Below are 17,599 nucleotides of genomic sequence, written 5' to 3'. Positions count from 1 at the left end.
TGACTTCTGTTATAGAGCAAACCAACAAAACTATTCGGCGGCAGGCGAGACAGGGGATCTGGGTTTATCATGAGTTTTTTTGAGTTATTTTAATACTCAATATTTTGTCACTGTTTAATTCGCAAAGAGACGACAGTTTATAAGTATGAATGTGTGGTGTTGTTTTTTTACAACGCCAATTGAATTTGAGAAGTGTCAGTTAGCCTGGCTGTGTAATGGAGAATAACTACACTAACACACTGTTGCCGGCTAAAGAGCCAGTCAGCCAGCCAGCTCGCCAACCCGACTGAGTAAAACAGACAGACGACGGTTGTATGAAATGAAAAGTTCGACCAAAGGCAAAAAGGAAAAAAACCAACAGCGTCGAGAACGTCGAAACAAAAAAAAAATATAAAAAAATATTAAAAAAGCAAACCAAAACACAACTTCGACGACGAAAAGTGCATGTGCAACGAGGCAATGAGCTCAGTTTGCTATTCAGTTGCATTCGTGCACGTTGAGCTACGTTCTGGCATTGTTTGTCGTTCTGTTCTGTTTTTTTGTCTCATCCCGACTCGTTTCGTCACTTCACGTCACGTCACATCACAACATTACGTCTTCTCCATACGCGGTAGAGTATCTTAAAAATTCGTTGTTTTCTATTGAAATCGGTCGGAGTGTTTTGTTTTCTTTGTTGGTTGGTTCGGTAGACCACAAATCTCGTTTAAATATAAAAAATATTTATTTTCAGTTTGTTTTCTGACATTTTGGTGTTTTTCCTATTTTTGTGGCTAACTAACTAATTCTCCCCCACCAATACGAATTAACCGGCCAAAGAGACATTGCTGGACAACACAACAGCTTCTGAGTTGCAACGGCCAGCAGCCCCACCAACGCCACCATACTCGAATGATGAACTTCAATGACTGACGCCTGAGCAACATTTTGGTTTGGGGAATCATACGACGTACGTTGTACGACGTTATGTCAACGTCATAAACTAAACACTACCACCATCATCATCATCAACACCGCAACAACGTGCGGTTAAGTTGTAAGAATAACGCCAGTCAGTACAAGAGATTGCGTTTTTGCATTGTTTCATAGCTCTCGGTTTGAGCTTGTTCTAGGCGGCAAGTGCCAGTGTATTTGTGCGAGAGTGGGAGCGTATGCGTTTTTTAATTCCAATTCTATTTTTTACATCTTTCTTGACATTCGGTACTCGGTCTCAACAGTGTTCATGTTGGATGGTTCGTCGGTTGGTTTGAATGCATCGTCACAAGGCATCGTTGTTTTTGCAAGTGCGGTAAAGGGTGGTTCTTATAACCAACCTCTCGTAAAAAAGTGTGCGTTCTTTTGAACTTCCCTTCTTTTGGTGAGGCAAAATATCAGCATAAAAAGTAGAATAAAATAAATAATAAAAAAAAAAAGCAACAAACTGAGTGTGTTGCATTAATCTCAGAGTGAATGAATGTTGGTGCAAGTGCAACTTACGCTCGGAATTGAGTTAAAACAAGAACAAAAGGAAAATAAATTGCATTTGATTTGAGTGAATTCGTTTGGTCGCAAAAAACCCCAACATCTCTCAAGAAAGGTAAGAAGGAGAATATTTTTTAAACTTATATTTCTGTGTATTGGTGAGTATTTTTGTTGTTGGTTATTTGCATGAGTTTTCTATGGTCTGTCTCTCTCTCTCTAAAAAAGCTGTGTTTTTTATTAATTCGCACACTATGATAATTACTAGTTTAATTGACATTAATAGTGTTTTTGTCGACTCAATTCCGTGAATCTCAAATAGCACTGAGGGATTATTTACATTCTCTCTCACACATACACATGTGCATATATACATACATATAAATAAACTCTCATATTTTATTATATGCCTTCTTAATGACGCGATAACAAATTGTTTGACTATGGCGAAAAATAGTTTGACAGGGGTGTGCTGTTCAAAATAATTAATTTTGACCAGTGACCAAACCTATTAGTCTTCTCGAAATTTTTAGAAAATAGTTGTGGTGGTAATTTTTGTTAAGTATCGTAGCGAACATATGTATATCTTTAGGTGCCCTACATCACAATGTTGTAGGATTGGTTGTGGTATATCGAGTTTTTTTATGGAAGCTGAGATAACAATCAAATACCGAAACAATGACACCTTTGCTCAAAACCTTTGGTCCATTACGTTGATCGTGCAAATCTGCTAAACAATGGTGATATATAATTATAATAATAATAATTGTTCTACAAACATCCCGGAAGGGACAAGGGAGAATTCTCTCAAGAATGGTGATATGGAGGTGAAAACAGGAAAGTGAAAACTGAATAAGCAAGTGAGAAGTAACGAATCGCACATGCAATTTGGAGTATATAATCTGCCAGCCTCTGACAGAAAAATAATGACACACAAGTAAAAACTGCTTTAATTTTGGCCAGGCCGAACTTCTTATATCCTCTACCACGAGTTGTATTGGAGTAAAATAGAACTTTTAGTTTCCTTCGTTTATGAAAGTACTAAGTACTTTTCGCCGTCCTAACTAAAGAATATCACTTTCTTTTAAATAAGGTATAATACCAATGATACATCGATGTTTTCTGTCTAATCAGAATCCGAAATACTATGTCATTCCTGTTATTCCATTTAGGCAATGCATGTACAACTTTAAAAATAGGTAAAATCTTGATGTATTTCATGTTTGGAATATAATAAAATATGAAGCCATATAGATCATTTTCTGCATGGAGGTTTTCTACAACCTATCGGTGGACCTATACCGATAAATATCTGCAACACATTTCTGTAAGAAAACGTGGTTACGACCTTCAAAATACCTAAAACGGGGAGTTACCGTTCTATGGGGGGTACATCAAAACGTGAACACATACTAAAAAAACCTGGCGAAATGTTCTGCCCTACAGAAGACCAAATATCAAATTTCAGCCATGTCGGTGAGATAATGTGGGTAAGATCTTTTACTTACCGAAAATTGGGAGGTTCAGTTCTATGCGAGCTATATCATGGGTATATACTGAGAAATATATTGGGGGAATGTTTTGTAGATCCAAGAAAGACCAAGTACCAAATTTCAGATATTTCGGCTGAAACCTATGGAGTATCCGCTCTGCGGGGCCTATATCAAAACGTTGACCTGTACTAAGAAATTGCTGGGTCAAAGAAGACCACGTACTTAATTTCAGCCATTTCGGTAAGATAATATCGGTGAAACCTTCAAAATACCGAAAATCGGGAGGTACCATTCTATGGGGGTATATCAAAACGTGGACCTATACCGAAAAATTTCAGCGGGAAAGTTTTATAGCCTCAACGAAGACCAAATACATAATTTCAGCCTTTTCGGTAAGACAATGTGACTAAAACTTAAAAATTCCGAAAATCGGGATTAACAGTTCAATGCGGGCTATATCAAAACGTGGACTTATACTGACAAATTTCTGGGTGAAAGTTTTGTAGTCCCAAAGAAGACCTAGTACCAAATTTCGGCCTTTTCGGTAAGACTATATGGCTAGAACCTACAAAATACCGATACCTCCCGGTTAACGGATCTATGGGTGCTATATAAAAACGTGGACCTATACCGACAAATTTTAGGTGGAAAGTTGTATACTTTCAACGAAGCTTAAATAGTAAATTTTAGCCAATTAGGTGGGATATTGATATTCAAAATACTGAAAATCGACAAATTCCGTTTATGGGAGCCACATAAAGATGTGTCTTATACGAACAAATTTCAGGTGGAATGTTGTCTACTCCAACGAAGACTAAATGCAACATATCAGTAATTTCCGGGATATAATGAGGTCACAACCTTCAAAATACCGAAAATCGGAAGTTACCGTTCTATGAGGGCTATATCAAAACGTAGACCGATGTAGCCCATTTTCAATACCAAAAAAGAACCGAAAATCGGAAGTTACAGTTCTATGAGGGCTATATCGAAACGTAGACCGATCTAGCCCATTTTCAATACCAAATATCCTAGGAATAATACCGTCCTAAATATTACGAGCTGTATCTTGATTTCAACAGACATACGAACGGAAGCAGCTGATTATATCGACTTAGAATTTTATGCTGATCAAGATTATATATCCTTATAGGGTCTCCGATGAATATTTCGATGTGTTATAAACAGAATGACAAATTTAATTACAAACTGTAATCTGGGAGCACCGTCATTTGGAGCCTATACCAAAATATGGACATATCGCTCATTTACTCAAAGAGTGGCATAAGTCAAAAACTACGTTTTCTGTGTTAGCAATTTCTATTTTTTCTACCATTTCTACCATATCTGTGCCAAATTTTCATGGCGATATGTATATCTAAAATTCAACGAGTTAGAGCTCGATTACTAAAAGTTTGATATTTATCATCAAAGACGTTTTTTAAGTTTATGAAGCACTAAAACTCATCAAATCACGCTTGGTCTTGCACAGAAATTTAGCACGATATCTTGGTACTATACTCTTCGGAGAGGTTCTTTCCTATTTTAACCGAGGACCAAGTATCAGTTAATGCCATTCTACAAAGCCGAATGAGCTTTACAGGGATACCAAATTCAGACATGGCTTGGAATAGCTTTGAACGTAGGGGACTGTCAAAGGCTGTCTTATAACACTGTGACACAAAATGGAACTCAAAGTCTGGGGGGTGGAAAATTTCTTTTGGAGATGAAAGCCCTTGATGAATATACCAAGAACCCAAAAGGAAATTTTCGCCATAGGTCAAGTTTCTGAGATATCGCGCGATGAAGTTTTTGATTTTTTTCCTATAATACTTGGGAAAATAGATCCATATTTCTGTTTGTCGTTGTTGTAGCATCGTTTTGAGGCGACATGTCTTCAGTGAAATCGATTGGCGAATCTTTTTGTAGAACTTTTCATTCTTCTAACTCAATGCCTTTCATGTCCTTTTCGTCCTTTATTTCTTGAACCGTAGTGAAAGTACCACAAGATGGGATTTTTCAGCATCCACATATTCTACAAAAATGTTGCTCAGAAGATTTCAGGTACGGTTCTCTTTGACAACTAATCGATTTTGTCCCGTTTTCATTGTCATTTTTGACATTTATTCGGACTTTGTTGAGAACTAAACTTTGTTTTGTTTTTCTGTATATTCGTTATTTGTTATGTATAGGTATGTAGACATAACAATTGGTTATTGCTTATGTAGACATCTGGGGTGCTTCTGAAATATTTACCACAAATATATCTTGTAATGGGAAACACGTTAATAACAAATTTTCTTGGAGGATAGATCCGGTTATCTCAATTTTTGAACCGGATATTCTGACATTAAAACCGATTTTTGAACCGGATTTAAGTAACCGATTAAACTTATATGTTTACCATTAAAAAGCTTATAGAGTTGTCAATCAAATTAAATTAATTCGCTTATAAATACTTTGTTAGTTACAGTTCTAGAACAAAAAACCCGTTTTCTTAAACCGATTTTAAGGAAAATTATCAGTACGCGCAAATATGGAGATCAAAGGCTGGGGAGTGAAAAATTCTTTTTGGCGATGAATGTCGATGAATATAACGTGATGAACCCGGAAGGACAGTTCTGCCGTAGGTCAAACTTCTGAGTTAAATCCGGTTCAAAAATCGGTTTTAATGTCAGAATATCCGGTTCAAAAATTGTGATAACCGGATCTATCCTCCAAGAAAATTTGTTATTAACGTGTTTCCCATTACAAGATCTATTTGTGGTAAATATTTCAGAAGCACCCCAGATTAGAGTTGCGTCGTTCATGAACGAACCGGCTCAAAGGAACGATTCCGTGAAAAGAACGAACGGATCCGTATCCAGCTCATTCTTTTATATCGTTCATTTAGATCCCCGATGGACGAGTCATTGCTGCTTACAAAATTAGCAGCATTGGTTTTGCAGTCAAACTCTAAACAAACGCTGCGTTAGCGGAAGCAGCACAAATTTCCACACAAAACAAACAATGATTCAGAGAGCTACTCTCGCTCAGTAACTCACCTCATTCAGTAGCACATCTCGGTCATATCTTTCTTTTGCATCATTCGTTCATCTGGTTCTTTCATATCAAAACCACCACCACTACGTTCAGAAACAAAACCACCCCCATTAGCACACAAACAAGCAAGTAACACAACAGTTGTGTCATTCGTGAACGAACATTTTCAAAAGAACGATTCGGTGAAAAGAACGACGGAGTCATATGCAGCGGAGAACGAACGACTTCAAAAGAAAATAATAAAGTCAAATGTATTGTTGAACGAAAAAGAGCCAACGAACGAAGTAAAGTACCCGGATCTTTTTGGTGAACGGAATGAAAAAGATCGATCCGCTCAATGAACGAGATTGCCCAACACTACCCCAGATGTCTACATAATCAATAACCAATTGTTATGTCTACATACCTATACATAACAAATAACGAATATACAGAAAAACAAAACATAGTTTAATTCTCAACCAAGTCCGAATAAATATCAAAAATGACAATGAAAACGGGACAAAATCGAATAGTTGTCAAAGAGAACCGTACCTAAAATCTTCTGAGCAACATTATTGTAGAATATGTGAACGCTGAAAAATCCCATCTTGTGATACTTTCACTACGGTTCAAGAAATAAAGGACGAAAAGGACATGAAAGGCATTGAGTTAGAAGAATGAAAAGTTCTACAAAAAGATTCGCCAATCGATTTCACTGAAGACATGTCGCCTCAAAACGATGCTACAACAACGACAAACAGAGATATGGAGCTATTTTCCCAAGTATTATAGAAAAAAATCAAAAACTTCATCGCGCGATATCTCAGAAACTTGACCTATGGCGAAAATTTCCTTTTGGGTTCTTGGTATACTCATCAAGGGCTTTCATCTCCAAATGAAATTTTCCACCCCCCAAAAATGCTGCTGCACAGTTTAATCGACAAAAAGTTGGTAGGTGTCGATCTGCATCTCTTGGGTCTTCTCCAGGATTTGCCGCAGGGTAAATATCTGGTAAATTGTGGATTTGCCAGGTATAAAGCCGCATTGGTATGGTCCAATTATTTCATTGAACATAGGCTTTAGTCGTTCGCATAATATCGCTGACAATATCTTCTAGGCAATTGGAAGAAGACTTATGCCCCTATAGTTATAGCATGCAGTCTTATCTCCCTTCTAGTGGATAGGGCACAGGATGCTCAAGGTCCAATTGTTGGGTACTCGTTCTTCCTGCCAGATGGTGCTAACTAGCTGATGAATACACTATATCAATGTATAGCCTCCAGTTTTGAACAGCTCGGCTGGTAAGCCGCCGGCTCCTGCTGCCTTATTATTCTTCAGCCGGTTTATGGCTGTCTTCACCTCATCTGGGCTGAGCGGTATACATTCAATACCATCTTCTGGGATTGGATCTGTGGTATCTTCGTCGACTTCGCGACCATCAGATACCAACATTTTGGAAAAATGCTCTTTCCATATCCTGAGCACACTATCTGTATCAGTTACCAAATTACCTTGCTGGCCTCTACAGGAGGATGTGCCTGTAACAAAGCCAATAGTTTGATGTTTCACTCTTTGGTAGAACTTTCGGACTTCATTCTAGCTTCTGTACATCTCGATTTTTCACACTCCCGCTTTTCCATTTCTCTCTTTTCCTGCGGAAAAAAGTTTCTCCTTTCTCCTTTTCTCCCAATACCTCTCTCGTGCGCTACGCGTTGCTACTGATTGTAGAGTAGCCCTATATGCCTCATTTTGCTCTTCAGTAGCAGCACGACGCTCCTGGTCATACCATGGATTCTTTGGTGGAGGTCCCTGGTGTCCAAGTATGGATTTTGCGGCTGTTTGAATGGAGTGAACAATATTTTGCCAGTGTGCTGATGTGTTATCGGAAAGAGGAGGGCTTCCATTAAGCAATTGTGTTAGTTGAGTGGAACATTGGATATCTGTTGTGTTTGGACCTTACCGATGTCCAACTTCCGCGTTGTATCTGTTCGTGCTTTATTTGCAACGTTTAGACGGGTACGTACCTTTGCTGCTACAAGGAAGTGGTCCGAATCTATGTTTGCTTCTCGGAACGATCGCACATCCAACACGCTCGATGAATGGCTTCCATCTATCACAAGATGATCAATTTGATTACCTTTTCTTTGATCAGGAGACAGCTAGGTTGCAATGCTTAAATCTGGTACTGCTAACTACCATGTTGTTTGGAGCTGCAAAGTTTATCAGCCCCATAACATTGTCAGATGTTTCACTGTGGAGACTGAATTTCCCGACTATTTGGCCAAAGGTATTCTCCTTTCCAATTTTGACATTAAAATCGCCTAGAATAATTTTAATGTTATGGGCAAGGCAACGGTCATAAGTTTCTTCTTAGCGCTCGTAAAATATATCTTTGGTCTGTTCGTCCTTGTCTTCAGTGGGAGCATGAGCGCCAATAAAGCTGATGTTGAAAAATGTTGCTTTTAATCGCTGGGGTGAAGCTAGAGACCAGATGTTTTAACCTCCGACCAACTACAAATCCGCAACCAAACTCATGTTTTGTGTCATGACAGCTATAATACAGTGCGTCACTTTTAGGTGTTGTTGTTGCGTCACTTTTAGGTGTTGCCTTTCCCAATCCATCGTATTTCCTGTATGGCAGTAATATCGGCCTTGTACTTTTCAAGTACATCTGCCAATGCGTAAACTGCACCTTCTCTATAAAGAGTGCGAACATTTCAGGTGCAGATTCGCAGATCATGGTCCTTAAAACTTTTTCGGGGTTCGTCAACTTTAGAGGTGTTTGTTTATCTTTTCTTTAGTTTTTTTCATGGTAGGCTGCTTCTTCTAGGGGAGGGTTACTTACCCTATGCCCAAACCCAAGTTTTTAACGTTCTTATTGTGAACGCGCGGCACAGGTTAGCTCGCTACCTTTAACGAATGTTAAAGGCAGCTCCCCAGGTGACACCACGGGAAGGTCAGTGGAATAATTATTTTCTATCCTGTCCACAATTTGAGGCGGAGATATTATGTGACATGTCTTCAATCGGTTGGCAACCTTATATGGGGATAAATCAAAGTGTGGACCTATGTGTATAATTTTTGGTTGAGCAGTTTTGTGATCACGGGGATCCTCAAATGTCGAATTGCAAATACTTCGGTCAAAAATTGTAGCTAAAGTTATATGGGGGCTATACCGAAACATGGACCTATGATGACAATTTTTGGTGGAGACATTTTGTGGTCTCTGAGAACCTCAAACGTCAAATTACAGATAGTTCGGTCAACAAATCTAGCTAAAATCCTCCAAATACCGAAACATGGACCTATGTTAACGGTTTTTGGTGGAGATATTTTTTGACCTCTGGGAACCTTAAACGTTAAATTGCAGGTAGTTCGGACAAAAATTTTAGCTAAAATCCTCAAACTACCGAAAATCGGGAGGTAGCGTTATATGGGGGCAATACCAAAATAAGACCCATATTGCCGATTCTTGGCTGAGAAGTTTCGTGGCCACTGAAAACCTCAAATGTCAAATTACAGCTAGTTCGGCTAAAAATTGTAGCTAAAATAATCAAAATACAGAAAATGGGGAGGTACCGTTATATGAGGGCTATACCAAAACATGGACCTATGTTAACGATGTTTGGTGGAGAAGTTTCGTGGCCACTTAGAACCTCAAATGTCAAAATACAGCTAGTTCGGTTAAAAATTGTAGCTAAAATCCTCAAAATACAGAAAAGCGGGAGGTACCGTTATATGGGGTCTATATCAAAACATGGACCGATATAGCCCATCTTCGAACTTGACGTGTCGGCAAACAAAATACGCATCTTCCCAAAATTTCGGCGTCCTGTCTTCATTTTTGTGGATGCTAGAGTGATTACCACAGGCGGACGGACATGGCTAGATCGACTTAGAATTTTACCCTGATCAAGAATTATTTCAATGCGTTACAAACAGAAAACAAACTTAATATACCCTCCATTCTATGGTGGAGGGTATAAAAAGAGGCGTCAGAGAAAAATTGTTCCTTCGATATTCATACGATATTATTCCAAAATCGTTCAGAAATCTTTACGAAGATTCGGAAGTTACCTCAGATTTTAGTACGACATTATTCCGAAATCGTTCAGAAATATGTACGAAAATTCGGAGAAAAGAAATAGCATTCCGAATTTCCCAAGGATTTTCTTCCGATTTCGTTCCGAATTCTGAACGAAATCGATTCGATTTCACTCCGACATTTCGTTCCGAAATTATGTCAACCACTTCATACAACTTTTGTTAAGATATCGTTAGGATTTCGAATCCGACATTGGACGTAGCGTCCGAATTTTGTTCCGATTTCGTTACGATGTCAGTACGATTGGTTTGCTGGGAATTGATCCGCAGGGGTTGAACTCATCTGCAACATTCTGGAGACTTATGTGATTGTTTGAAATTTCTCTTCTTTCAGTTTGAGCGCAGTCAACATAATTTCTTTAAATTCATTCTTGAGGACCACGGTCTGATATTTAAAGTTCTCAAGGTATTTATCGTCAAGGTGGATGCTCCACTTCTCCCTCAGCAGAGTAGCTTCCTTGTAGATAGCTTTATGGATTCCTGACTGGCAAGGGGTTGGGATTTTAATGCCCCTAACGGAAAGTTGGAAGCACACCGTTAATGCTTTGTGGGACGACAGCTTTGAACTTGTAACAAGGCTTCTTGTAATACCTGTTGATTTATGCTCGCTCTTGCTTTTTGGTACTATTAATAATTTCTTTACAGTTGTGAGAATCAAAAAGAAATCGTCAACGTTTTATGCAAAGAGATACAATCGATTCAAAGTGAGAAACCTTCACCTAATTCTAATTAAAAAACAAAGATGTTCATCGATTTCTATGATCAATTTCTCATCTTGTTCTTGGGTGATTTGGCTTTTCCTGAATGTTATAAGACTTGACGCTATTTCCGTTTTGAGTTTATATGATTAAAAAAGAAAAATTTAATTTTTTTTTCACAAAATTATAAAGTGGTTTGTGCATGGCGTTTTTTTTATTTAAATGGAATAAACATTATTTTGTTCACTAATAGCAAACTTTGATTCATTTCTGCTACAGGAAATAATTTTGAGAATGGCAAAATGTCATAACCCTAACGTACATACATTTTCCTTTAAATCCAATATGTCACATTACGTTATTATTTTCTGTTATTTAACCATTAAAAGATGTTTTTGACAAAGGTGTAAACCAACAATTGTTATTCGATACATTGTTGGCAGTACAAAATTTGCTAAATGGATATTGTCCCCCAAAACACTTGCAACAACATTGTTTTTAAGACCATTAAAAAAGTAGTAACGCAATTTAAACACAATGCTGAAGACGTACAACAGAACGCATGTTTATGATGCATGTGTGTTCACGGACGTATTTATGTGTCCGGTGTCAGAAACTATTGAGTAGAATATCAACTACACATAAAATGTAGGATAATTTCTTATAGGACCAGCAGTTACTTTTCATTATTAACTAAAAAATCATGCAATTCATAGGTTGCCCCTATACAATGTGATGGATCGTTACATCTCGATACGTTTATCTATACTGATTTCGATGTATATCAGATACAGCTCGTGGTTCATACGACGTCGATATTCACCGTCAACGCAGATTGATCCATAGATCTTTCGAAGAATTTTTCTCTCAAACACACCAAGCACTGCCATGTCTGCTTGCCCAAGTACCCAGGCTTCTGAACCATACATCAGCACGGGTAGTATCAGTGTTTTGTAAAGCGTTGTTTTTGTTTGACGAGATGTGGCTTTATTCCTAAAATGCTTACTCAGCCCGAAGTAGCATCTGTTGGTCAACACAATTCTTCTTCGTATTTCACACCTGATGTTGTTGGTTGTGTTTACGGCGGTGCCGAGGTAGACGAAGTCCTTTACTTACTTACTTAGCTGGCCCATTACAGAACATTTGTTCTATAGGCCGAACTAAGAAGAGATCTCCATTCCTCTCTATTTGTTGCTTCGCACTCTGGAATACCGCGCCTTTTCATTTCATCATCCACTTGTTTGCGCCATATATTCCTTGGCCTGCCAATTCTGCGTGCACCGCCAAGCGGTCCGTAATTATACGCCTTTTTAGCGGGTTCATCATCGCTCATTCTCATGATATGGCCTAGCCAACGCAATCGCTGCATCTCGATACGTTTAACAATATTGATGTCGTTGTATAGCAGATACAGCTCGTGGTTCATGCGACGTCGATATTCACCGTCAACGCAGATTGGTCCGTAGATCTTTCGAAGAATTTTTCTCTCAAACACACCAAGCACTGCCATGTCTGCTTGCGCAAGTATCCAGGCTTCGGAGCCATACATCAGCACGGGTAGTATCAGTGTTTTGTAGGGCGTTATTTTTGTTTGACGAGATGTGACTTTGTTTTTAAACTGCTTACTTAAACCAAAGTAGCATCTGTTGGCCAATACAATTCTTCTTTCTATTTCACAACTGATGTCGTTTGTTGTGTTTACGGCGGTGCCGAGGTATACGAAATCTTTTACTACCTCAAAATTATAGGAACCAACTTCAACAGTTGCTCCAATCTCAATGGACGCATTGCGCGTCGACACCATCAACTTGGTCTTCTCACCGTTTACCACCAGACCCACTTTAGCAGATTCTCCTTCGACCTTTATAAAGGTATCAGTTACTTCTTTTACTGATCGGCCCATGATGTCTATATCATCAGCATAAGCAAGTAACATGGGACTATTGGTGTAGATTGTGCCACTTTTTTGACGTTGGCCTCTCGTATTACCTTTTCTAGCAGGATGTTGAAGAGGTCACACGAAAGGCTGTCTCCTTGTCTGAAACCTCTTTTGGTACCAAACTCTTCGGAGAGGTTCTTTCCTATTTTAACTGAGGACCTCGTGTCAGTTAAAGTCATTTTACAAAGCCGGATGAGCTTTGCGGAGATACCAAATTCAGACATGGCTTGGAATACCTGTGAACGCAGCGGGCTGTCGAAGGCTGCTTTATAATCGACAAAAAGGTGGTAGGTGTCGATCTGCATCTCTTGGGTCTTCTCCAGGATTTGCCGCAGGGTAAATATCTGGTCAAGGGTGGACTTGCCAGGTCTAAAGCCGCATTGGTATGGTCCAATTATCTCGTTGACCATAGGCTTTAGTCGTTCGCACAATATCCCTGACACGATCTTGTAGGCAATAGGGAGAATACTTATGCCCCTATAGATAGAGCATACAGTCTTATCTCCATTCTTGTGGACTGGGCACAGGATGCTCAGGTTCCAATCGTCCGGTACTACTTCTTCCTGACAGATGGTGCTAACTAGGTGATGAATACACCTTATCGGCGTGTCGCCTCCTGTTTTGAACAGCTCGGCTTGTAAGCCATCGGCTTGTGCTGCCTTATTATTCTTCAGCCGACTTATTGCTGTCTTTACCTCATCTTGGCTGGGCGGTATACATTCAATACCTTTTTCTGGGATTGGATCTGTGGTATCTTCGCCGTCTTTGCTATCGGATACCAACAGTTTGGAGGAATGTTCTTTCCATATCCTGAGCACACTATCGGTATCAGTTACCAAATTACCTTGCTGGTCTCTACAGGAGGATGTGCCTGTACCAAAGCCATCAGTTTGATGTTTCACTCTTTTGTAGAAGTTTCGGACTTTATTCTGGCTCCTGTACATCTCGATTTTTTCACACTCCCGTCTTTCCATTTCTCTCTTTTTGTTGCGGAAAAGACGTTTCTGCTCTCTCCTTTTCTCCCGATACCTCTCTCGTGCGTTACGCGTTGCTACTGATTGTAGAGATCAATTTGATTACTTGTTCTTTGATGTGGAGACAGCCAGGTGAATATCAAGATGCTTAAATCTTGTCAGATGTTTCACTGTGGAGATTGAATTTCCCGACTGTTTGGCCAAAATATTCTCTTTTCTAATTTTGGCATTAAAATCGCCTAGAATAATTTTAATGTCATGGGCAGGGCAACGGTCATAAGTTTCTTCTAAGCGCTTGTAAAATATATCTTTGGTCTGTTCGTCCTTGTCTTCAGTCGGAGCATGAGCGCAAATAAAGCTGATGTTGAAGAATTTTGCTTTTAATCGAATTGCAGCGAGTCTTTCATTCACTGGGGTGAAGCTGGAGACCAGATGTTTTAACCTCCGACCAACACAAACCCGCAACCAAACTCATGCTTTGTGTCATGACAGCTATAATACAGTGCGTCACCTTTAGGTGTTGTTGTGACGCCTTTTCCAATCCATCGTATTTCCTGTATGTCAGTAATGTCGGCCTTGCACTTTTCAATGCGTAAACTGCACCTTCTCTATAAAGTGTGCGAACATTCCAGGTGCAGATTCACAGATCATGGTCCTTAAAACGTTTGCGGGGTTCGTCAACTTTAGAGGGGTTTGTTTTTTCTAAGGGGAGGGTTACTAACCCGACGCCCAAACTCAAGTTTTTAACGTTCTTATGGGTGAAGGCGCGGCACATGTTATCTCACTACCTTTAACGGGTGTTAAAGGCAGCTCTCCAAGTGACACTGTGGGGAGGTCAGTGTCCACTTGAGATGAAAGAGCGACCAAGATAAATCCTGGGCTTTGCGATGTTAAAGCCGGTCAGGACCGTTCCTTTGTATCTTCCATCCCCTACGTCACCCAGTCTGTCGCTTTAGGTATTTCCTTTTTAACAGTTTGAAAAATATTCTAAATTTAATTAGGTTTCTTGTTAAAAAAAAAAAAAAAATATGGGTGTATGGGTAACCCATATTTATTTGATAAATTTCATATATGTTAGCATTGACATTCATGATGTCAGTTGTTCTTATTTTCAGTGGAATTTTTTAGCGATTTTTTTATCATCCAACTATCTATATGTATCATTTGCCATTAAAAACTACAACTGCAATTGTACAGCTGAAACAAGGAAGTCTATTTCTCGTGTTCTGTAATATTTTTCTTTTTTTTCAAACGTCTATTGTTTTTCTAACGCAAAAAACAAGAGCAACAACATTTAGAAATTCTAAATTTCTTTAGTTGATCTGTAAACGAATGGGGAACTAAAAAAAAAAACGCAAAAAGCCGAATGAGCAAATGTCTTCCAACAGTTGACAACTTACAAAAGCTGCTGGCTCTTGACAAGGACATGTCGCAAGTGGCTAAATTATGTGTGCTGTTTTGTCTTAGTAAGGGGGTCTGGCTGTTATTTCTGCTTAAAAAAATTCTATAATTTTAATGTGCCTGACCAGACCAGAATGGATAAATCTAAGGTGACAGCACAAAGAAGATGACCGGCCGACCACCACAGAACTGACAAAAGAAAAGATGACGCTGGAAAATTGTTATCTGCTTAGCGGTTTCTTTTTGTTATAATTCATTTGGACATATTTATGAATCATCATAATACATTCAATGTTAAGAATAACATATTTTATTTTTTAAGTTAATTAAAACGTAAAAAATCCAAATGTGAAATGAGGAAGAATATGTCACAATCAATGAAACCAGTTTTTGAAGATTTTTCTTATCGGAGATTTCCGTAAACAAAATAATTTTTTGGAAGGTAGTAATTTAAATATAAACAAGTAAGAAAAGTCTATAGTCGGACGGAGCCGACCATGGGATACCCTATACCACTATCCCTGGACAATCGCTCTCCACGGAACTTCTTTCCAATGATTGTGAAAATTTAATTATCAAATATCAGAGATGTAATGTATAATACTTATGACCAAAACCAAAAAGTTATCTAGCATGACAAAGACATTTTTTTAGCAGGAAAGGAAAATTTAGTTCACACAAACTAAAATGTAATGAAAGCCACTTATGTAGTACTACTACTTCCGTTGTTTAACCGCTACGTTATTGAAATTTTTACAAATTTCACACAAAAGTTTCAGAACATTTAACCGCTAAGTATTATCTGATCTTCACGTTGGTTTGTACGCTTCTTCTTCATCATAAACTCAAACTTTGTTTAAAATTTTGCGGGTTATTATTTTGACCTACAGAGCCGCTACAAAATTGGTTAAAATTTTATTTTTGGTCCATTTCATCCCCTGAACATTTCACGATCATCACCAAAAACTAATAATTTCTACTCTGGCCCGAACCCAACCTCCTTAAAAAATTCGTTACAATCGGGCCATAATTGTTTAATTGTTTACAATTTTTAATGGACGGACACACATCGCTAAATCGCTTTATCTCGTCGAGATATGAATTTTGGCATACCAAATAAGGGGCTAGGACGAATATTTCGTGGTGTTACATAAACTTTTGGAGAGACAATATGTAGCATGGGATAAAAATGTGGTTCTCTACACAGAACCCATTATATATTAGGCTGTATTCCCGTTATCTAGCAAACACTTTATTGCAATTGACATCAGAGGAAAGGTCAGTAGTTTTTTTTCATATGTATGTAACTTTGCGAAATATATATGTATGTCCTCAAGGAATTAAAATATCGACCAAAAATAAATTTTTTATATTTTTCATACAAAAGGTATGGTACATTTCACCAGCTAAATAATATCAGATCATCAGACGGACGGACGGACGGACAGACACACATCTCAAAATCGCTTTATCTCGTCGAGATATGAAGATTGGTATACCACATTGGGGGTCTCCGACGAATATTTCGCGGTCTTACATGCCTTTTTACCAAAACAAACTTATAATACCCTTTTCCACATTGTGGTATAGGGTATAAAAATTAATGTTAGTAGAAAATTATTTATAATGAAAAGTAATATATAAATAAAAGGTCGAAGAAAACAATAACAAGTAAGAACGGCATTAAGTTCGGCCAGGCCGAACTTGTTATATCCTCCAACACGAGTTGCATTGATGTAAAATGGAACAAATAGTTTCTTCTCTTTTATGAAGCGGACTAAATACCGGTAAAACAATGTGCCTAACGCTCAAAATACCGAAATTCTGTAGATACCCTTCCATGGGGGCTATATGAAAACGTCGATATATACCTACAAATTTCTGGCGGAAATCGGGAGGTACCGCTCTATGGTGGATATATCGAAACGTGGACCTATACCAACGAATTTCAGTCAGAAAGGCTTTTACCTCCAACAAAGACTAAATAACAAATTTCAGCCATTTCGGTGGTCTGCTGTGGCAACAACCTTCAAAATACCGAATTTCGGGAGGTAACGTTCTATGGGGGCTACATGAAGGCGCGGACCTATACCGACAATTTTCTGGGATAAAGTTTTATATCCAATGAAGATCAAGTGCTAAATTTCAGTCATTGCAGAGTAAGAATGAGGCTAAATCCTTCAAAATATCGAAAATCGGGTGGTACCGTTCTATGGGGGCTATATGAAGGCGTAGACCCACACCAAAAACTTTCTGGGGGAAAGTTTTAAACCCCCAACGAAGACTAAGTACCAAATTTCAGCCATTTCGGTGTGATAATGATGCTAAAACCTTCAAAATACCGAAAATCGGGTGGTACCGTTCTATTGGGGCTATATGATGGTGTGGATCTATACCGACAAATTCCATATGGAAAGTTTAATATCCCAAATAAAGACCAAATACCTAATTTCAGCCACTTCGGTGGAATATTGAGGCCACAACCTTCAAGATACCGTTCTATGGAGGCTA

At 38.6% G+C, this 17,599-nt stretch overlaps 1 protein-coding gene across 2 annotated transcripts in view; it reads left to right on the top strand.

Annotated features, from left to right (window-relative positions):
- The first annotated feature begins 210 nt into the window (after nucleotides 1–210).
- Nucleotides 211–17,599, top strand: part of Eip93F (Ecdysone-induced protein 93F) — a 561,454-nt gene continuing 544,065 nt past the window's right edge. Inside the window, exons 1-2 of one of the 2 annotated variants that reach the window (XM_073958915.1) lie at nucleotides 260–610; nucleotides 731–1,573. The gene's annotated coding sequence lies outside the window, so the exon portion shown is untranslated. Of the gene's footprint in view, nucleotides 1,574–17,599 lie in introns of both variants that reach the window. The other variant, XM_073958914.1, reaches the window with a different exon arrangement.

Source organism: Musca autumnalis, unplaced genomic scaffold, assembly GCF_047663935.1.
Source record: "Musca autumnalis isolate F117 unplaced genomic scaffold, ASM4766393v1 scaffold_1, whole genome shotgun sequence".
NCBI classification, from domain to species: Eukaryota; Metazoa; Arthropoda; class Insecta; order Diptera; family Muscidae; genus Musca; species Musca autumnalis.
The sequence above is the reverse complement of the archived record's forward strand: the minus strand, read 5'-3'. Positions and strand labels throughout refer to the sequence as shown.